Source organism: Amia ocellicauda, unplaced genomic scaffold (assembly GCF_036373705.1).
Source record: "Amia ocellicauda isolate fAmiCal2 unplaced genomic scaffold, fAmiCal2.hap1 HAP1_SCAFFOLD_93, whole genome shotgun sequence".
Classification (NCBI taxonomy): domain Eukaryota; kingdom Metazoa; phylum Chordata; class Actinopteri; order Amiiformes; family Amiidae; genus Amia; species Amia ocellicauda.
The window spans coordinates 141613-165783 of record NW_027103018.1 but is presented as its reverse complement, the minus strand read 5'-3'; the positions used below and the strand labels follow the sequence as shown (position 1 = coordinate 165783).

Sequence of the window (24171 nt, the reverse complement as noted above, 5' to 3'; positions counted from 1 at the left end):
GAGCTGTGATCCAGGTGAACAGCAGATCGGGCATAGGTGGGCATGTGGGCAGAGGAGTAGGAAGGCCGGTCAAGCAAATAAGCTTGCTAAGGTACGCAGCAGCAGCAAGCAGCCCCCCCATCCAGCCAGCCAGCCAGTCTGGCTGGCAGTGACTGAGTGGTTGACAGACGGCAAGCAACGGAATGTACGTGCTCTGTGATGTCATAGCAGTCAGCTGAGAGAGGCTCGTGATGTCATCGCTGAGCTGGCTGGCTGGCTGGCTCTGTGTGTGTGTGTGTCTGTGTCTGTCTGTTTTTCTGTTTGTCAGTCTGTCTGTCTGTCTCTCTCTCTCTCTCAATTCAATTCATTTGTATTGTCAAAGCAATTGGACATACATACATACATACATACATATATGTAGCGTAAGGTACACTTATACATTTCAATTAAAGAAGTGAATTCATAGTATCACCTTATCACGAATCCTGGAGTCTTGTAGAACTCAATTTCTGTAATAATTGGACGCAGACACCAATTCCAAAGATATAAATTGTCAAATTTATTTAAAAACAAAGACTAAATGTAGCACTACACTAATTATACAAAAGGGAAAAACTAATTAAAATTCAACTCTAGATCAACAAATCAAAGACAAATCACTTCCGTGACCAAATCAAAGACCATGGGATCCCATAGGATAACACACAAATCGTTAAACAAAAAAGGTTATAAACACATTGACTACAATACCGGTTAGTAATTCTAGGAATCACTAAGAAACAGTTGAAAGTGCTAAATTGCAGTTTCAGAAGATGAAAAAAAACTGTAACTGATGGGATATGTAGTACTTTATACTCGAGTGGTCTATGCGATTACACCCTGTTGGTGTTATTAAGAACGCCAAGTACCAGAATGCAGAGCGGGACTGTTTTTTGTGCCGTGACTTGTCGGGGGAAAAAGGCGCAGAAAAAACGGACGAGAAGGTGAAGGTAGTATGGCGGTGATGCACGCGTTGGTGAAGTGGGAAAGCGGGGTCGACAAAGACTCTTACAGCGTGATTCCCACTGCTTGCTTTCGCAATTTTGATTTATTCAGCATTGCTGATGATGACGAAGAGACGACTCGAAACTTCAGAGCAGAGTGGAGAGACACGAACAAACCTCCAAAAGGTGGATGGCCTGTCCATGAAGCGCAGATCATTATGACTGGTAACAATGTTTATTTAAAAAAAAAACATTAAAGTCTTTACATGCTATTTGATATATACAATCACAGTATATTTTAAATGAATGTTTAAGTTATTAATGTGTTGTACTTCTAACATACTCTTATAACATGGTAGGTGGTGGTGAGGGCGCTAAAAACTCGTCATACTTGACTGGCATTTGTAAGAACGATTTATTGTGTGTTGTGCTTTACAATAAAATCCCCCAAATCACAAAATAAATTAAACCAGATATAATTTTACTTCAGTTTTGATTCAGTGTTGGCTGTTCATCTTAATTTGTATGGTCAAAGCACAGTATTTTTATGACAAATAAATATAATCCCCAAATATCTGTGGACATAATGCAGGGTTTTATTTATTTTATTTTTATTTTAGGAAAAGAAGGCGAACTAAGAAGAAAACTTAATGACCTAACAAAAATGCCCTCTCCTAAAATGAAGAGAGTACCTAAACCAAACAAAAAACTTCAAATTTCAGATGATAGTGACCTTGATGAACCACAGTTACCGGTGAGATAATTACTGCAAATATTAAATAAATGTATTGCAGGATTGTTTTTTTTTAATCATATTCATATATATACCATATATATATATATATGTTTTTTAGGGGCTACCTTGAAAAAATTGCCCAGTACCCCAAAGAGTGTATTTGGTGGTGCAATTAACAGCAAGATAAATGAACTACGACACAGAATGAAACCAGAGTGAAGATTTGAAGAACCAGATCTGTATTTTTTGTTTTGTTTTCAACAGGGTTGGGGTCAATTCCAATTCAATTTTTAATTCCCTTTTCAATTCAATTCCAATAAAGAATATTCTGTGAATGCAAAAAGTAATTGCAATTTTGAATTGATTTGTAGGAGGAATTGGAATTGAAAAACAGGAATTGACCCCAACCATGGTTTTCAGTGAGTGTTGTACAAATTGATAGGTCAGGGTTTCTGTAAAAACTTAATAGAGGCCAGCAGGCGTGCACGATCTGGGAAAAACTGCTCCACTACAACAGACCTCTTTCCCTTCGTTTTCTCTAAAAACCTCCTGATATCCTTCACTGCAGCTCTGACTCACCGAGGACGAGGAGGCGAGAGAGGAATCCGTGAAGCCGCCCTCACTGTCACTCCGAGCCCGAGGCGTCCCCGGTGGCTGCCGCGATGCTCCAGCGTGTAGCCGGACCTTTCCCCACCAAGCCGCTCGCTACCCCAGCTTCACTACTGTGCCACCACTTCTTTTACTGCCACTATTTACCAACACCGTCCGTGCTCCCTCCCAGCACCTTCTTAGTGCGTTTTTTCCACCCGGCGCCTCGGCTTGTACCGCCGAGCCTGGCCCTGCCTCCTCCTCGGCTACACCCTGTGTGTCTGTCCGCCCGTCTGCTGGCTGCTGAGGTTGTTCCTCGTCACTAACCAGCGCCCCGTGCACCGCCTCAACACCATCTCCCCCCGGCGTCTCGGTCGTCACTATCCCCCGCTGCCTCGACCCCGTCCCCCAGCTGTGCGTCATCGCCTCCGGGCAGCTCTTCCCCCGTCACGGCATCAGTGGTACCATCGGTCCGACCGGCGACTGTCTCCTCCGCCGGGGCTCGATCTCTGTCTGCCCGCTGCATCTGTGGCTGCGGGCCGGTGTCTCTATTCCTCCCCGCATCGCCCCGCTCCTCCTCCCGCTCCCTGTCCTGTTCGGGACAGTTCCTCACGACATGCCCCTCGCTCCCACACCTGAAACACTTCATGGACTCCGAAGTAGCGAACACGACGTAGTCGGTATTGTCGATCTTAAATTTAAAAATGACATTAAGATCCTCATTGATGTTATTGAGGATCATATACAGCTGCCTTCGGAAGGACATGACGTGTTTCAGTTGCGGGGATTTGCAGCCCAGCGGGACCCTCTTAATGCCGGACATCAGCTGCCCGAGCCGGTGCGGATGAACGGAGGGATGTTAGACAGCGTTACCTTCCGGGCAGGAGCAGCGAGCGGCAACACCGGGGTGAAAGTGTCGTCTAACACTGTGCCATTAGCCACTAGCTGATTGACCAGATCAGTGGTTTTTAAGAAGATAACAATGGCAGCAGACTTGATATTTTCACACCCTGCTACCTCCCCAACCGCTAACACACACTGCTCTAGGGGGCAGAACTGCACCGGAGCGATCTTGACTCCATGGCGTCGGGTCAGTTTTTCAAAAGACGCATTCAGGGGGTCCGACCCCCCGACCCGGGAAGAACTACCGGTACTCCCCCCTCCCCTCCCCTGTTCCCCCACAATAAGAAAAGCACTGAAAACAGAAGACAAAATAAACAAACTGAAAAAAGTAAAGCAACAAAAAAACGCAGCCAAAGGACAGAGCTCTCAGCAGCACTCCCGCTCACTGCAGACCCCTCCCACACACTCCCAGCTGAGAGAGAGAGAGAGAGAGAGAGAGAGAGAGTGTTAGTGTCTGTCTGTCTCTCTCTCTCTGTAGATGCATCATAGGGAACATATGTAACAATCTCTCTTTTTGTTTACCAAAAATGAGAATGAACGTATTTCAAGTGGGTGTTGCCTTGGTTGGAAACGTTTTAAGATTATTTATGAAGTGTAAAGTGGATTTGTCTCAGTTCTCCGTAGTTTTCAATGTATGTGCCATTCAGTAGCGTTCATGTTACAGATGTGCCCTATGCAGTGGTAGGGTCAATAAAATGTCAGTAAAACTTTATTTTAGCAATTATGGAGGGGAAGAACTGCAAATAGAGGGTCCCCACTAATTATCTAACTTACCAACAACGTTTCAAATTAGGTCTTGCGAAGCTGCCAAATAATGCTGTATAATCGTATGTGTCTTCATACACCGGCTGCTATAGTCTGATAGCTTTGATTATATATATATATTTTCTCGTGAACCACAAATGCTATTTGCTTGATTTTTACAGAGTATGTTATAAATACCATTCTTATGAAGCCTGACAAATTGTATGCTGTAATTATGAATATTTTCAAATCATTTGTTTGTTTTTCCTAACATGTTACAAATGTTCCCTATGTGAAAGATGCATTATATCTTAATAACGTCTAAACAATTAAAGATATACAGATTATTATTTTCGGTAAAGTTATAACACATTGCTATTAACTATGTGTGTCAGTAAAAGTTTAAAAAATCCTAACAATTTTTTATTGATCCTGCAAAATAAGTGTTTAGGGAACATTTGTAACATAGTTAGGGTTAGCCACTGGGTAAGGGTTACATCTTCAGCAGTAAGTTTATTCATGTTAATTATTCTCATCAATGTTAAAGAACAATAAGTTATATCATGTGTGTCGATAAAATGCTGATATTCCATAACGTTTGCTTGTGTATTCTGCAAAACACATATTTAGGGAACATTTGTAACATTAGGGTTACGATTTGCCATAGACGCGGAATGAGTTTGATTGTGATGTTAAATGGGGTTTAAAGACGCAGTCGCCTCGGTGCTGATTACTATTGCTGTGTTTCTCCACTTCTACTCCATGCTTGGGAACGCCCACATCCAGTGACGTCAAAACCGGTGGAAAAGCGGGCCGGTTCAAAAAAGATCAGCTGGATCCCAGGCCGAGCAGCAGCTCCGGCTCCAGCACCGGCACCATGTCGCTGGAAAAGCGCTAAGTGAGCTCACAGTGAGCTCAGTGTAATGTCTGCTCTGGTGAGCTCACAGTGTGACCTAGTCGTGAGTTCACGTCTTCACTGGGTAGTCCTTGACAACTTAATTGACTCAATTCTTGGGCTTAATTGGTCAAAATGACCATTGGTTGAAGGTACTCAGGGACTGATGTGTAGAGAGACTTATTAAACCTGCAGGATTGTGGTTTTCCCAGAACAGAATTAACCAGTGTAGCGTTATGTTGGGTGTATTCTGATAAGAGCATTTTAGCTCTGAGCTGAAGCACTGATCTAAAGAAGACCTCTCCCCCCCAAATTTATCAGATTTCCTTAACTCATCAGCATGTGAACTGGTTTACATCAAAGTGACAGTCTTGGGAGGATGGCACCGAGAATAGGCCAAATAGTTTGGAATCCTGCTATGAGATAGGAGAAAGGGGCCTGTAGGTAATAAAAACTCTTTGAAGTGGACGAGAGCCGAAATCCCGACATAGAGCTACGAACCCGGGCCAACCGGCATTTCCAAAAGATGGCATGGATTGACATCAGTCATAAATCAAGCCCCCCTCCAATAGGACACTGGGGGCTGAAACCGAAATCCAATCTAAAAAAATCAAGAACCAATCACCTATTGATCTGACAGACTATAAAGAACAGCGCACGGTCTCTCTCTCTTACTCTCTCTCTCACCTGAACCAGAAACTCGCAACCTGTAGCTCTGTTGCCAGAACCGGAACCAGAAACCAACCAAGTCTTTGCCGGCAACAGAAGAATTAAACTGGGAGAAGGAGATTGAGCCGTAAGAAGAATTCTTTTAAAGGACTTTATTAAATAAATAACTTTACAGACCCACCTGATCAGTGGAGTTTTACAGCTGGACAATTGACTAAGTCGACTGAATACGAAAGTGTCAGTCATTTAAATAGCTATTTGAGTCTTAAGAAACTTGACCCTTGGAACGATCAGGGCCCTGCTTTCCTCAAAGACTTTGTCTTCAAGTAACTACGGTGGAACCCTGCTTACAAAGAAGATTTTGTGCACAACCTTGGAGCCTTCAAACCAATGGAAAATCTGTTTGGAAAAGACTCTACATTCGCGAAACCCCAACTTCCAGGTGCATCGACTGAGTGGAAGTTCTTGGACAAAGCCGAACCGGACTGCCTTTGTTCCAAACCACACGGACCTCGTGCCGTGTGCTGTTATCTGAGCCCGAAGCCAGAGAGGCCTCTCTGCGACGAAGTTCACATAAGTTTAACAGTTTGGAGTTTGTGATTCATGACATTTAAGAAATCAATTAGAAATGTTAATCTGTGATTCATAACTCTAGAATGTGTAATATCATTTAGTTTTCTTAAATATAAATGTGTGTTGCATTCAACTGTTTTGTTGATAATTTTAGAAATAAAATCTGTCAACGCCGAGAAATATCTTCTCATTCCTGTTTAACTGTTTAGTCTGAAATTGACACAAGTGAATAGACATTAGATTATTGGTGGCCCTGCCTATCCTTAATCATTGAATAATAATCAGTTAAGGGAAATTGTGGTAACAAGTAATGATAGGATCTTTCTCTGTACCTAAACGTTAATGAGACTGATATATATATATATATAACGAGAAGTTACCTGACATAAATACTAACCTGCGTAGTTATTTAATGTCTGACTAACAATACTAATGAGAGACTCACCTTCGTTTTACTAACCGGTATTGTAGTCAATGTGTTTATAACCTTTTTTGTTTAAAGATTTGTGTGTTATCATATGCGATCCCATGGTCTTTGATTTGGTCACGGAAGTGATTTGTCTTTGATTTGTTGATCTAGAGTTGAATTTTAATTAGTTTTTCCCTTTTGTATAATTAGTGTAGTGCTACATTTAGTCTTTGTTTTTGAATAAATTTGACAATTTATATCTGTCTGCGTCCAATTATTACAGAAATTGAGTTCTACAAGACTCCAGGATTCGTGATAAGGTAATACTATAAATTCACTTCTTTAATTGAAATTTATAAGTGTACCTTATACATAAGGTATCTATTAAATTAACTGAACAATATGAAGCTAGTATCTATGTTTAATTAGTGCTGGTTTTACAGTTATAAATTGCTCAAATATTGTAAGAAAGACAATTTGACCGCCTGTTCTAAAGTGAAAGTTATATTCACATTAATTATTGCACTAATTCAGTGATATTTATGTTTATTGGCCTAGAATAAGGCAATAATTATGGCTAAACTGCCAACAACACAGTACTAAAGAGAATTGGACTCCCTGTTGTAAAGATTTACACTAGGGGTGTCCCGAAGCACAATACCTTATTCGGAAAGGCACGGATAATGGCTTCAAAACCAATAACGAATAATTTTGCCGAATAATATGCGGCTAAGGCTGAGACAGTCACAGCTTGTGTTTGATGGATAACAGGTGAGCCAGGGGATCATATCACGAAACTTAAATGTCTGAAATCACTAGGCAATAATGTCCGTGTGAAATGAATGTGTGTAAACTTTAGGACTGAAATGAGCGCAAATCAAATAGCAGCTCTCTGCGCTTCTCTCTGAAATCAGAGCTTTAACGGGGTGCTTGAATATGATTTCACTTTTCTAACTTTAGTTAGTGTGTAATGTTGCTGTTTGAGCATAAACAACATCTGCAAAGTTACGAAGCTCAAAGTTCAAAGCAAAGGGAGATATTTGCTGTTAAAGAAATCGTTTTTTAAGGACTACAACAAACGGCTGGGTTAGTGACATCACTAACCCTAGAATTGACATAAACCCCGTCCCCTGAACACAATTCAGAGATTATCAAGACAGAATATGCTAATCAATGAGTAGAAGATAACTAAACATAGTCCAGTTAACATAATAGATGGTGAGGTACATTACTACACACAAATAATATGGTTTGCTAAGTTGTTAATATGAAAGAATGTTGATCCTTCAAATGTTTAATACATGTTAAATAATGGGTAATATGTCCTTACTAATCAGAATTACTAGTGTACTTATGCTTAACTAATGCATCATTCTGGACTATTCAAATAAAGTGTTATCACAGTTCTTAATGACATGCGTATTTTGGACATAGTCAGGTGCAAAAACAAGAAGGTTACTTTGTTGTCGGTGTTTGCGCAGAGGTTGCGTATGTTTGCGCACAGATAGCGGATAATCGCTCGCACCTTGGAACCTATTTCCGGGAGCGCGTTGTTGAGCCACCAGGCTCTGTTTTGTGCGGATGGGCGGCCGGAGCGCGTTAAGGGTTTTCTGTTACAACGTTGTCGTTAATAACTAATGATCTTCGCATGCAAGTCAATCAATCAAAACTAACTTGAGCTGGACAATAACTTTATTCTAGAGCTGCTGTAAAGCCAAAACAATCTCTGTCACTTTCATTTCTTATCACTGGAAAGCTGCTTTCAAACAATTCATATTGTTAAAAGCGCTATATAAATGAAGGTGATTGACTTCCCTTGCATAGACTTTTTGTCACTGCTGGTTTTACTGTTCTAAATAACAGTAGGACTTAGCCTAGATTTAATACCAGATTTCTTTGTTTTTTAAGTTCAAATGTATTATTATGTGAATTGGTACTTAAGTAAATGGTGTGTGATTATATGCATGACATTCATTCGGTGACAGTGGAATACAAACAGTCTTACCGGTGTATTCTCAACATCAGTTTCATCTGAATCCGTATATCCGTGTATCATAACAGCTTCACATTATTTATTGGCCCCGACAGTGTAAAAACAAATTAAATGCATTAGATAGGTCTACTTACTGCTCACAAACTTGATAGAGGCAGCGTACACTGGCCAGCCATGTTTTGGCTTTTTCCCTTTCTGCCATCCCACAGCAGCTGAACAGTCAGTTTGCGGGTATCCATCGTCATCCATCTTGGTGTCATCATATTTACGTATGGCTTCGGTTTCCACCTCGCTATACATCCCAGCATCCTCCCCACTGACCCATTGGACCACTGCAAACTTTCTCATCACACCTTGGGCTTTAGAAGAGTTTGGCTTTTAGTGAATTTAGATCACGGCTGTTTCATCAGATCTCACATGGGAAGGTCACAGTTTTGTGTCTTGTGAGTCTGATTGTAGCGTCATGGGCATCATTTTTGCTTTGTAAGACCAGTTTGCCAGACACAGACATAATGCTAGGCCAGCTAAATGTCAGCTGCATGCAAGTTAGCTGCAGATCTGTGAAAGATTAGTACAATCGATAATGAGGGCTGTCGATTTAACGCGGTAATCTGATTCATTAACGTTAGTTGTGAGAAACTAACGCGATTCAAATATTTTAACTCAATTAACCCACCCGCCCCTGACCAACGTAGGTAGATTTGTGTAATGAAATAGATTCAAAACTGAATCGCTTGACAGTAAAAAAAGTAAATGTAGTCTAATGTTAACGGTATAATACCCATTCAACATAAACCAACAAATACATGAATCCAGTTCACGTTACCTAAATACACGAAGCAAGGGCAATATCAAAGTTGTTGCTGGCTCAGTTAGCTCCTAGCAAGGTAACCTTAACTCTTGCAACTGTTGTCTTATTGAACAAACCAACTACTTTGCTTATAAATTACTAAATGAACCAACCTGAATCAACACAAATCCCTGAGTAATAATTACAACAAGATACAATTATTCTTTCCTTCGGGGTGACGTTAGAAATCCATGTTTAATCGATCTGAAACCTCTGTTGAAACTTAAAGCAACGGCCCGTTTTACCGCTGTCTGGCTGCTTCAATGAGTCAGTGATCTGGATTTCTATTGGATCCCGCGCAGCAGTTCAAACATCAACCAATCGGCATATTGTATGGTCTTATGGCCCTAATGCACTTGCCTACATGTAGCGATGTGTTTTCTATTATGCAAAATGGCGAAACGAAAATTGTGTTGCTTTAACAGTTGCCAAGAAGAAAGAATGATTCCTCGTCGTACTCGGACCAGGTGGAAAACAAGGCAAAACTTGTTTTTCCAGCAAAGTTTTGGTCATATTGATAATTTATAGGCCCTAGAAATGTGTGTATTAAATATGATAAACTATAATATATTCATAAATAGGCATTATACTTATTGTTGAACATAATTGTACAAATAATGTTTAGTTTAAGTTATGTTAAGTTTTAAGGTTTTAAAAATGTGTTTAAAATGTTGTAAAATGCATTGACAAACATATCTGAAGGCGAGTAGATTTCCCACTACAGCTGGTCATGTTGTTTTTAAATGCTGCCCGTGAACTGAACAATGAACGAAGTCACCATATCTAAATATTCACAACAAACACCCTTTCGACATGAAACCAAGAAATGAGAGCAATGCTTTCACTGCTCGCCATAGCGTCTCAATGTTAGTGTCCCTCAGCAGGATATGTCGCCCATTTTAGGTTTACAGACATTCTATAAATTAGCAGCCTGGCATTAGTACTGTCAGTAAAATATTATGCATGGCTAATAATTTTATGTCATAATAATATATTCATCTGTAGCCTATGGAGATGGCTTCCATCTCAAGACACCAATATAAATCTAAGCACAACAGCAATGCTAAAATGTAATGTATTATTGTGTCTGTAAAAGTGAAAGGAGCATACAGGTAGATGGTGGGGTGGGTTGTGAACACTAGCTTTAATCTTGATGAACATCCTGGGAATTAATAACAGTCAAAACAGCTTGCCATATTGTTGAACAAGAATATCAACATTTAGAGTAAAACAGGTTTCTTTTGGTACACACTTTGCTTATGATCACTCAAATTTGGATTCTTTCCCATTTGTTACAGAATACCAACCAATCAAACCTGGTGTCTTCAGGTCCCTCAAATGACCATGTCACAGATGCCAGTTGGCTGAACATCCTCGCATTTTCCATGAAGCACAATGTAACAGAGGCTTTAATGGAGGACCTACTGAAGCTGTTAAGGTTATGTAGTGGGGATGCTGCAAGCATCCCAAGTAGCAAGTACATGCTAGAGAAGGAGTTTAAAGATTATGTAGACAAATCAGAATACCATCTGTGAGACAAAGTTTAGAGTTGGGTCAATTTTTTATTTGTATACCTTTGAGGAATCAACTTCAAGCTCTTTTGGAGAATGAGCCTATTCCAAATATTTACAATGACCAAAACAGATGGAATAACAGATTTTTCAGATGGGAAGTTGTACAAATATCTGAAATCAGTTAGTGATTCATTCTTTTCCCTGTCTTTCAATTGTGATGGAGTGCCAGTGTTCCAGTCATCTAAATACAGCATATGGCCCTTACTATGCTCTGTTAATGAATTACCCCCAGAGGAAAGAGATACAAATGTCATACTATGTGCCTTGTGGTTTGGGTCATCAAAACCACAAATGACTAGCTTCCTCAAACCTTTTGTGGAGGAATGCAAAAGTCTTGGACAAACAGGTCTTCAGTGGCAGGATCCAGTAGATCACTCAATCAAAACGACAAAGGTCTATGCATTATGTGCCATATGTGATGCTGTTGCACGACCTTTACTGCAAAATTTCAAGCAGTTTAATGGAGAGTATGGGTGTGGGCACTGTCTTCATCCAGGTGTTCCTTAGAGATCATGACACAACTGTGCAAATAGGTGAGATTGCCAAAAATAATGAACAGAGCATTTTGGGCATAAAAGGGCCATCTCCAATTGTGGACTTGCCAGATTTTGACCTGATCAATGGCATGGTCCCTGATTACATGCATTGTGTGTTGCTGGGGGTTTGCCGGCAAATAGCCACTTTATGGTTTGATTCCAAAAGCTATAGTAAACCATGGTATGTTGGTTTGAACACTGTAACAGTGGATGTAAATCTTTTAGCAATCAAGCCTCTAAGCATTTTTTCCAGAATCCCACGGTCTATTGTTGAGCTAAGGTTTTGGAAAGCTCACGAATGACAGAACTGGCTTTTATATTACAGTTTGCCAGTCCTGGAGGGGATACTTCCAAACAGGTATCTTTGCCACTGGGCTCTACTTGTGGAGGGTGTGAGCATTTTGCTAGGTTCAGACATTAGCCAAGAGGATATTGACCATGCTCATGAGGCTCTTGAGCTTTATGTTAAATCAGTTCAGTCTTTGTATGGCGAAGATCAGGTGACCTACAATATGCATTCACTTCTGCATTTGACTAAGAGTGTTGAGAATTTGGGTCCTCTCTGGGCCCAGTCTGCTTTCATGTTTGAGAGCTATAATGGCTACTTGCTCAAGCAAGTCAAAAGCAGTAATGCAGTGCCTCAGCAGCTTTGCAAAAGAGTAGCATGGTCTCGGGCATTGCCACGCATAGCTAAGGCCTGCTCATCCATTGATGTTTCACCTGAAATTAAATCATTCTACACAGAAATGACCTCTGGTAAACGTCATGTAAAGAATTATACTAGATATGACTTGCACTTGGAGTGCCAAAGATTAGGCCAGTGTCTGAAAATAATATGAATGCATTGCATGCATTGCTAGATGTACCTGGGACCTCTATTGGCAGGTACTACAACAGAATAGTTATCAACGGAGAGGTCATTCAAAGCCAAACATACACAAAGACAAAGAAAAGGAACAACTCGGTTGTGATATTGAAAGATGGCAGTATTTTCACGGTTTCACACTTTCTCTGTGTCAGTGATGACCAATATCACTTATATGCAGTTGGCAAATTTGGAAATTGTACAGTGCAGAAACTGGTTCGAGGATCTGCTGTCAAAATATCACTGACCTTTATGCGGACTGTTCATTTTCCTACAGGATTTGAAAGAGCAGTTGATCTAAGGTTGATTATACAGTATATGACCATGTTTGATTATAGGCATAGGGCTCCACTTAGGACAAGGCAAGAGCATGAGTTAAGTACAGCCTTATACTGCTAAACTGCACTGTGTTTTATACATGTCTTCATATGCTGGACATTCATATTAAATTTGCACTATTTTCCTATGTTTTTACTTCATCAAAAACTATATGCCTTTAGTTGTATGTAGGACATATATGATTAAAAATACATTAATATTATGCAATTTATATATGTGTTTTTTGCAGCATATATGTCCCTTACAATATTCGGTTTGAACATATAAGAATCACAGGTTTTTTTAGGAAAAGGAAAGGATCCAAGTGCAGGCTTTAGAGTTGAAGCAGATAATCCAATAAGGGCAAAACGAGAGAGCATAAACAGGGACAGTCCAGGTCAAACGATCAAGCGAACAGGCTAGTAGAGAGATCCGAAAGGGGTAAACGAGAGAAGGAAGCAAGAGGTCAAAAATACACGGGAAGGCAATCAAGAAACAAGGCTTAGAATTGATTCAGGAGAGAATGCAAGACTTCGCGATGAATCTAGGAAACAGAGGGGTACTGTGTACTGTGAAGGAGAGAGGGATTGAACGAGGTGAATGAAGGATTGACCAATGATAGGAGAGGAGAACAGAACAGGTGCACCTGGTAGGGAAGAATGTGGAAAGACTGGTTTGACTGGACAAAGGACAAGAGAAGCACTAAACTAGTATTTGGGAGAGGGAGACCTCTGGTGGTGAACTAAGGTAGAAGCAGGGGAGACCGTGACAGTCTCCAAGGTTCTCATCGTAAATAACAAACAGAAATCAAACTACCTTCTGGCCTGACCTTCTAGCTTGACCTTATCTTTCTTAAGTATACAAGAGAGATTAACAGGTGTGAGAAAAGAATTTCTAACTTTCCTTCCACACATACATACATACATACATACATACATACATACATACATACGGAAAATAAATAATAGAATTTTGAATCACAATAAGATGTTATCAAGTACAGAAAAAGAAAATGTAATAAAATGTGATCTTAAATACATACAAATAAAGAAAATTGGTTTACTATTTCCAGATTCCTTTTTTGAAATACAATGACATGCATTACAAATGAGTATTTACATTATATTTACAGCCGGTGCTCGTGTGTCACTGTGTCCCTCAGGCTGTGGTAGGCGCTGACATATTGGGCAGCCAGGGTGGCTGTGTGTCCCTCCCCCAGGAGGACTGACCGTTTTTCTTTTTTCTAAGTTTTGTCACAGGTTGGGTGGGCATCCATTATGTTGTTACAGAATGTGTCCCTTATTTTGGGCTAAAGCTTTCCGTGGAGGGGAACGTGGATCAGTTTGTACCATTTTTGGGAAGATCTGCCTTGTTGGGGCGGAGCTGTGATCCAGGTGAACAGCAGATCGGGCATAGGTGGGCATGTGGGCAGAGGAGTAGGAAGGCCGGTCAAGCAAATAAGCTTGCTAAGGTACGCAGCAGCAGCAAGCAGCCCCCCCATCCAGCCAGCCAGCCAGTCTGGCTAGCAGTGACTGAGTGGTTGACAGACGGCAAGCAACGGAATGTACGTGCTCTGTGATGTCATAGCAGTCAGCTGAGAGAGGCTCGTGATGTCATCGCTGAGCTGTCTGTCTGTCTGTCTGTCTCTCTCTCTCTCTCTCTCTCTCTCTCTCTCTCTCTCTCTCTCTTCCTCTCAATTCAATTCATTTGTATTGTCAAAGCAATTGGACATACATACATACATCCATACATGCTAGAAAGTCATTACTATGTTATCTTAAAGGCTAACTAAGCAGAACATATATCATTATAGAACAGAGTTCATAGGTCAACACATGGTTTTAGGGAACAGGCACGTAGGTCAAACCGTTTGACATTGTCTCCAAGGTTCTCATCGTAAATAACAAACAGAAATCAAACTATCTTCTGGGCTGACCTTCTAGTTTGACCGTATCTTTCTTAAGTATACAAGAGAGAAAAACAGGTGTAAGAAAATAATTTCTAATTTTCCTTCTACACATATATACATACATACATACATATGTAGCGTTATGTTGGGTGTATTTGGATAAGAGCATTTGGGCTCTGAGCTGAAGCACGGATCTAAAGAAGACCTCTCCCCCCCCAAAGTTATCAGATTTCCTTAGCTCATCAGCTTGGAACTGGTTTGCATCAAAGTGACAGTTTTGGGGAGGATGGCACCGAGAAGAGGCCAAATAGTTTGGAATTCTGCTATGAGATGTCTGGAGAAAGGGGCCTGTAGGTGATAAAAACTCTTTGAAGTGGATGAGAGCCGAAATCCCGACATAGAGCTACGAACCCGGGCCAACCGGCATTTCCAAAAGATGGCATGGATTGACATCAGTCATAAATCAAGCCCCCCTCCAATAGGACACTGGGGGCTGAAACCGAAATCCAATCTCAAGAACTCAGGGACCAATCACCTACTGATCTGACAGACTTTAAGGAACAGCGGACAGTCTTTCTCTCTCTCTCTCTCTCACCTGAACCAGAAACTCGCTGCCACAGCTCAACCTGTAGCTCTGTTGCCAGAACCGGAATCAGAAACCAACCAAGTCTTTGCCGGCAACAGAAGAGTTAAACTGGGAGAAGGAGATTGAGCCGTACGAAGAATTCTTTTAAAGGACTTTATTAAATAAATAACTTTACAGACCCACCTGATCAGTGGAGTTTTACAGCTGGACAATTGACTAAGTCGACTGAATACGAAAGTGTCAGTCACTTGAATAGCTATTTGAGTCTTAAGAAACTTGACCCTTGGAACAAACAGGGCCCTGCTTTCCTCAAAGACTTCGTCTTCAAGTAACTACGGTGGAACCCTGCTTACAAAGAAGATTTTGTGCACAACCTTGGAGCATTCAAACCAGTGGAAAATCTGTTTGGAAAAGACTCTACATTCCCGAAACCCCAACTTCCAGGTGCATCGACTGAGTGGAAGTTCTTGGACAAAGCCGAACCGGACTGCCTTTGTTCCAAACCACACGGACCTCGTGCCGTGTGCTGTTATCTGAGCCCGAAGCCAGAGAGGCATCTCTGCGACGAAGTTCACATAAGTTTAACAGTTTGGAGTTTGTGATTCATGACATTTGAGAAATCAATTAGAAATGTTAATCTGTGATTCATAACTCTAGAATGTGTAATATCATTTAGTTTTCTTAAATATAAATGTGTGTTGCATTAAACTGTTTTGTTGATAATTTTAGAAATAAAATCTGTCAACGCCGAGAAATATCTTCTCATTCCTGTTTAACTGTTTAGTCTGAAATTGACACAAGTTAATAGACATTAGATTATTGGTGGCCCTGCCTATCCTTAATCATTGAATAATAATCAGTTAAGGGAAATTGTGGTAACAAATAGGATCTTTCTCGGCACCTAAACGTAAATGAGACTGATATATATATAACGAGAAGTTACCTGACATAAATACTAACCTGCGTAGTTATTTAATGTCTGACTAATAATACTAACGAGAGACTCACCTTCGTCTTACTAACCGGTATTGTAGTCAATGTGTTTATAACCTTTTTTGTTTAACGATTTGTTAAACGGAATGTACGTGCTCTGTGCTGTCATAGCAGTAAGCTGAGAGAGGCTCGTCATGTCATCGCTGAGCTGGCTGGCTGGCTCTCTCTGTGTGTGTGTGTGTGTGTGTGTGTGTATGTGTGTCTCTCTGTCTGTCTGTCTCTCTCTCTCTCTCTCTCCCTCTCAATTCAATTCATTTGTATTGTCAAAGCAATTGGACATGCATACATACATACATACATATATATGGAAAATAAACAATATGTGTACATCTCTTTCGGCATTAGTGGTGCCCTCACAGATGTGCAAGTTACATGACAGACAGACAGACACACACACACACACTTTCACACACAGACAGACAGACAGACACAGACACACACAGACACACACACACATACTTTGACAGACAGACAGACAGACAGACAGACAGACACACGCATATTATGGGTCTTTGTTGGGTAGTGAAATGGGTAGCATCAGTCGCAGTGTGGGTAATGTCAGGGAGCCAATCATAGTCCCCGTTATTTGCATATCGTGGCGCAAAGCATTCTGGGAAAAGCAACTAAACACGTTTAGTCATGTATTTGTCCATAGTTTACACATGAGATGAAAGAGACAGTATGACGTATTGAGCACCTGGGATTCCTCATGTGTATGTGAGGGGCAGAGGAACCGGATCCCAAGTGTGCGTCCCAGGTGCTATAGGTTTCAAAGCATGCAGGGGAATAGGCACCCCACCCTGACACGTATATAAGATTGGATAGGGAGATATAAATAGCAATGGGGAGACTCTTGTACTTGGTGTGGCTCTATCCATATAGTGGGGCCAGCAGCCACTTAGCAGGTGCAGCAATAGAAGCTCAGCCTGGGGAGACTGGATTTAGCATTTCCTCTCCATTTTGATAAGTATCCATAATCATTTCTGCAAAATACTTCTATGATACCTATGTATGTTTTTTACTTGTACTATATTATACTATCAAGTATCAGTGTACACATACAATGTGACCTGTTACATTAATACAGAGGCCACGGAAGGCCAGATCACTAATAGCCACTGTCCCCTGATATTACACTTTTTTACAATCACTTTGGCACTCATTTCAGAACCTTGATGTCATTTTTCAAAACTCTAGACACTAAACTCACACCCGATGATCAAAATGCACATTTTTCAAAACTCTAACACTTTTTTACAATTGCTTGGATACAATACACATCAACCTCAGATCATTTGTTCATTGAACTAAAATGACACAACTTACATCAAAGTATTACCATTTCAAAATGCAATTCACAATTTACATCTGAGATCACTGTCTATTCATTTCATTACAAAGATCTAACTATCAATTGATACAGCTGCTCAAAATGATAAGTGACTGTTGCATTACTCTTAATGCATAATTTTATGGAAACTGACAAACAATATTCCATGTTTCGATCATGAAAGTTTCAGGATAATGAGATCCATTGACACCAATAACCGAGGAGCATGAACCAGTTGGACTACATTATCTATGGATGTAATATTTCATCATCATTCATCATCATGTAGCACTTTTCCACACCATGTTTTCAGTGTGGAAGGAAAGTTAGAAATTCTTTCTCTAATACCTGTTTTTCTCTCTTGTATACTTAAGAAAGATAAGGTCAAGCTAGAAGGTCAGGCCAGAAGGTAGTTTGATTTCTGCTTGTTATTTACGATGAGAATCTTGGAGACAATGTCAAACAGTATGATTGAAGTGCCTGCTCCCTAATCCATGTGTTGATCTATGAACTCTGTCCTATAATGATATAAATTCTGCTTAGCTAACTTTTAAGATAACATAGTAATGACTTTCTGATTATAACCAGCTCTTTGATTTTTGTGTATAAAAGCTCTGACTGTTAAAATGAAGGCAGAGCGACTTTGGGATCTACTTGAGTCACTGTTCCTCTCCACGCTGCGTGTATTAAAGGCATTGCAACTAACGCTCCAACCTGGTTGAAGATGATTGTTCTTCCACATCAGATTTGACATTACTGTATGTATGCAGGCCCTTGTAATTGCTTTTCCAATACTGCCAACTGGTTATTGATGATTGATTTCACATTGTGGTACGAGTATCGAGTGAAATGAGTGCTATCCACCCCAGCAACACAGTGATAACATGGAGCCGGCAAGTCATCCAGGTCACAATAGAGGTCAAGCAGTGGGAGGAGGAAGACGTGGTGGTCAAAGGAATGGAAGGGGACATGCACCCCTTCTGAGAGGTGGTCGTGGGCCTCGTCATAGAGGAGGGCTTAGGCCTCACCAGAGAGGCAGCCATGGGCCTCATTTGAGAGGTGTTGGGGGAACGTGGTAGAGGACAAGGCCACGGACCAGACAGCGGCAGCAACAGCAAATAGTGTCCAGTGAAATCCGAGAAATAGTTGTAGAGCATGTTGTAAATCATGGCATGACCATGACTGAGGCAGCTACAATGATTCAATCAAACCTCAGAATCAACTCAGGATCAACTGTGGCCTCAATCATCAGAAATTTCCGTACTGAGAAGCGGCAAGTCTTCAGCATGCACTAAACATTAGGCTACTCTCAATTGTCAAATGACTGTATACTGCATACCAATGTGTAGCACAGAGTATAGTGTGCCTTTTGAAAGAAATGCAGACAGAGTGAAGCAGCTGATGACTGAGTATGTTCAGGTATGTTCAGTTTCAAGATGCCTCTTGTGAAAAATGGTTGTGAGAACCTGAACCTGAACACAGGGCTGATGGAAATTTAGAAGTACAGTAATCAATCCTTTGTTTTGCTTTTTACACTAAGCCAGGTGAGGAACACTGCAGTTGACATTTTACTGTAGTTTTGTTCTTTTTTGTAGCTAATTATTGTTGCATGGATTCAAAGAAACCTATGGTGTGATTTGATTGTATTGCATCAATACATTTCAGATTTTGTTCAATGATTCCACTGTGTCTGTAGTATTCTCTCTACTAGTCCTTTTACAGTGATGTATTTATGTGTAGTACCATAATGAAACATGTATCACATATTTTGTACTACAATATTTAATGATTGTACGAACAACTACACAGTGAAACTATCGGTATCTTCTGTGTTACTATGTTACTATGGTATTTCATGATAAATGAGTTATTTGAACCAACAAGTCTGCAAGTGCAAGGTTTCTTTAAAGATATGAAAGGCTGTCCAATGTTCAAAACATTGTATTGTGCAGTGTTACAAGTGATGACCGTTTTGAGTTTTGTGTCTAGTTTTGAAAAATGACATCAAGGTTCTGAAATTAGTGACAAAGTGATTGTAAAAAACTGTATATTCATCCTATTTAATGTGCTCTTTTAAAATGTACTTTTCTTTTTTATGTTGCCATTTCTGTTCTACCAATGTTTCAGTTGTTAGCCAAAGATTGACAGAGTACATCTCATACACACAGGCCAGACAGCAAGGATTTCTTTTTGAAATTCAATTACAAATGCTGCATGAATTCATCAATACGATTAGAGCTCCTGAAAACTCACTCTACAGCATCTCATTAGCAGTGAAAAGAAACCAAGAAAGTTGGGACAGTCGACTGTTTACCACTATGTAACATCACCTTTTCTTTTAATAACACTTATTAAGCACTTGGGCACTGAAGACACCACTTGGTTAAGTTTAGCAAGTGGGATTTCCCCCCATTCATCCATTATGCATTTCCTCAGCTGCGCAACTGCACAGGGCCTTCGTTGTCTTAATTTGCACTTCATAGTGCGCCACACATTCTCAATTCGGAGACAGGTCAGGACTGCAGGCAGGCCATGCTAGCACCCGCACTCTCTGCCTACGCAACCATGCGCTTGTAATCTGGGCAGAATGTGGTTTGGCGTTATCCTGCTGAAAAATGCAGGGACGTCCCTGGAAAAGATGATGTCTCGATGGCAGCATATGTTGCTCCAAAATGTGTACATCTCTTTCTGCAAAAATGGTGCCCTCACAGATGTGCGAGTTACATGACAGACAGACACTCATACACACTGTCACACCCACACACACACACACACTTTCACAGACAGACACACGCACACACACACACACTTTCACAGACACACACACACACACACACACTTTCACACAGAGACAGACACACACACACTTACATACATACATACATACATACATACAGTGAGGGAAATAAGTATTTGATCCCCTGCTGATTTTGTGCGTTTGCCCACTCACAAAGAAATGATCAGTCTATAATTTTAATGGTAGGTGTATTTTAACAGTGAGAGACAGAATAACAGCCAAAAAATCCAGAAAAACGCATTTCAAAAAAGTTATAAATTGATTTGCATGTTAATGAGGGAAATAAGTATTTGATCCCCTATCAATCAGCAAGATTTCTGGCTCCCAGGTGTCTTTCATACAGGTAACGAGCTGAGATTAGGTGCACTCTCTTAAAGGGAGTGCTCCTAATCTCAGCTCGTTACCTGTATAAAAGACACCTGTCCACAGAAGCAATCAATCAATCAGATTCCAAACTCTCCACCATGGCCAAGACCAAAGAGCTGTCCAAGGATGTCAGGGACAAGATTGTAGACCTACACAAGGCTGGAATGGGCTACAAGACCATCACCAAGCAGCTTGGTGAGAAGGTGACAACAGTTGGTGCGATTATTCGCAAATGGAAGAAACACAAAATAACTGTCAGTCTCCCTCAGTCTGGGGCTCCATGCAAGATCTCACCTCGTGGAGTTTCAATGATCATGAGAACGGTGAGGAATCAGCCCAGAACTACATGGGAGGATCTTGTTAATGATCTCAAGGTAGCTGGGACCATAGTCACCAAGAAAACAATTGGTAACACACTACGCCATGAAGGACTGAAATCCTGCAGCGCCCGCAAGGTCCCCCTGCTCAAGAAAGCACATGTACAGGCCCGTCTGAAGTTTGCCAATGAACATCTGAATGATTCAGAGGAGAACTGGGTGAAAGTGGTCTCAGATGAGACCAAAATCAAGCTCTTTGCCATCAACTCAACTCGCCGTGTTTGGAGGAGGAGGAATGACCCCAAGAACACCATTCCCACCATCAAACAAGGAGGTGGAAACATTATGCTTTGGGGCTGTTTTTCTGCTAAGGGGACAGGACAACTGCACCGCATCAAAGGGACGATGGACGGGGCCATGTACCATCAAATCATGGGTGAGAACCTCCTTCCCTAAGCCAGGGCATTGAAAATGGGTCAAATACTTATTTCCCTCATTAACATGCAAATCAACTTATAACTTTTTTGAAATGCATTTTTCTGGATTTTGTGGCTGTTATTCTGTCTCTCACTGTTAAAATACACCTACCATTAAAATTATAGACTGATCATTTCTTTGTCAGTGGGCAAACGTACAAAATCAGCAGGGGATCAAATACTTTTTTCCCCCACTGTACATACATATATATGGAAAAGAAACATTACAAGTATAAATCACAATAAGATGTAATAAAGTACAGATAAACAAAATGTAATAAAATGTGATCTTTTTGAAAATGCAGGGACGTCACTGGAAAAGATGATGTCTGGATGGCAGCATGTGTTGCTCCAAAATGTGTACATCTCTTCTGCAAAAATGGTGCCCTCACAGATGTGCGAGTTACATGACAGACAGACAGACAGACAGACACTCACACCCACACACACACACTTTCACACAGAGACAGGCACACACACACACACACATACATACATACATACATACATATGGAAAAGAAACAATACATTTATAAATCACAATAAGATGTAATAAAGTACAGAAAAACTAAATGTAAGAAAATGTGATCTTTAATACACACAAATATGTATGGCTGGTCGGATGCGTCTTGGACTCGGGTTCCTCTTCATTACGTATAACGCTTTTGCCTTTTGCTAAAGCTTTCCGTGGAGGGGATCGTGGGTGAGTTTGTACCATTTTTGGGAGGATCTGCCTTGTTGGGGCGGAGCTGTGATCCAGGTGAACAGCAGATCGGGCATAGGTGGGCATGTGGGCAGAGGAGTAGGAAGGCCGGTCAAGCAAATAAGCTTGCTAAGGTACACAGCAGCAGCAAGCAGCCCCCACATCCAGCCAGCCAGCCAGTCTGGCTGGCAGTGACTGAGTGGTTGACAGACGGCAAGCAACGGAATGTACGTGCTCTGTGATGTCATAGCAGTCAGCTGAGAGAGGCTCGTGATGTCATCGCTGAGCTGGCTGGCTGGCTGGCTCTGTGTGTGTGTGTGTGTGTGTGTGTGTCTATGTCTGTCTGTTTTTCTGTTTGTCAGTCTGTCTGTCTGTCTCTCTCTCTCTCTCTCCCTCTCAATTCTATTCATTTGTATTGTCAAAGCAATTGGACATACATACATACATATATATATGTAGCGTAAGGTACACTTTTAAATTTCAATTAAAGAAGTGAATTCATAGTATCACCTTATCACGAATCCTGGAGTCTTGTAGAACTCAATTTCTGTAATCATTGGACGCAGACACCAATTCCAAAGATATAAATTGTCAAATTTATTTAAAAACAAAGACTAAATGTAGCACTACACTAATTATACAAAAGGGAAAAACTAATTAAAATTCAACTCTAGATCAACAAATCAAAGACAAATCACTTCCGTGACCAAATCAAAGACCATGGGATCACATAGGATAACACACAAATCGTTAAACAAAAAAGGTTATAAACACATTGACTACAATACCGGTTAGTAATTCTAGGAATCACTAAGAAACAGTTGAAAGTGCTAAATTGCAGTTTCAGAAGATGAAAAAAAACTGTAACTGATGGGATAATTACTGCAAATATTAAATAAATGTATTGCAGGATTGTTTTTTTTTAAATCATTCTCATATATATATATATATATTCATTTTAAACTCTTTTTCTCTCTGAATACAGCACAAAATAAGAAAGAAAACCGATGGAGCTTCAAGAATTAGATCCTGTCATATTCTACAGACATTTAAAGAGTCCAGTGAAGTTGAGCTACAGCAAAACGTTAAGCAGCTCGAAAAGGAAAACACAAGACTTAAAAATGAAAACCAATGTCTTCGAAACCGTATGGTTGATGGTAAGTTTTTTTATTTATAGCAAATAATTCCTTACCTTGATAAATGTTATTCTTCAGTAATTTAGATTCCAGAGTAATGTATTATAGTTGATCATACTGAAGTAATCTAGAACCACAATACAGACTCTTAATGTGCACTGTCTAATAGTTTAATAATACTGATTATTAAATAAAGTTTTTCAACATAACTTCATAATCCTACATTAATGACTATATGCATTACATTAGACCTGGTAATTCTTGTATTTTATCTCTTCTATTTTTTTCGTAGCTAATGTTAATGACCCACAAAAAGGTCAGTTTGCCAATAACATAGAGCAAGTCTCTCAAGTATAATTGCAGGCATTGATGGTTTTGTTTTCACTTTGTATTAAATATATTACTAGAAATGATTATCATTTAATACTAAGGTTTTTTTCTCCAGAGATTCCAGACCTTTTGGACAATCTGAAAAAAATTGTAACAAAAGCCACATTTATCAGCAATGAAGACAAAAGTGTGTCACCATCAAGTGGTTCTGACAGCCCCACAGCAAATTGTTCTGAATCTGACAAAGAATCACCAAAACAGGTATAACACTCTTGGTCTACAATATTACAAAGACAAGGTAAAAATATATATATTGAAAACAAATATTGGTTGTAAACAATCTAATGATGCTACATTATCAGTTATATTCATAGTTATAGTTGATAATAAGAATGTAATTGAATTATGGGTGTCACAGATTCACTGACTTTATTATGTCTGTAAATTAATAAACTTAGAATTGAGACATACTGTGGTCTTTAATAACACATTTCTGTAACAAAATCACAGCCTTACTGATAATGTATTCCACTTAACATAATATAAGAATAGTTTGGGGATAAACTTGTTTTTTATTTACCATTGTCTTTTAGGTGGAAATATTCCCAGGCAC

General features: G+C 40.2%; 1 non-coding gene across 1 annotated transcript; it reads left to right on the top strand.

Moving 5' to 3' along the window:
• Positions 1-22020: 22020 nt before the first annotated feature.
• LOC136745908 (U5 spliceosomal RNA) lies at positions 22021-22135 on the top strand. The gene has a single exon (XR_010816202.1). It is a non-coding gene; the product is annotated as a U5 spliceosomal RNA (small nuclear RNA).
• The last annotated feature ends 2036 nt before the right edge of the window (positions 22136-24171 follow it).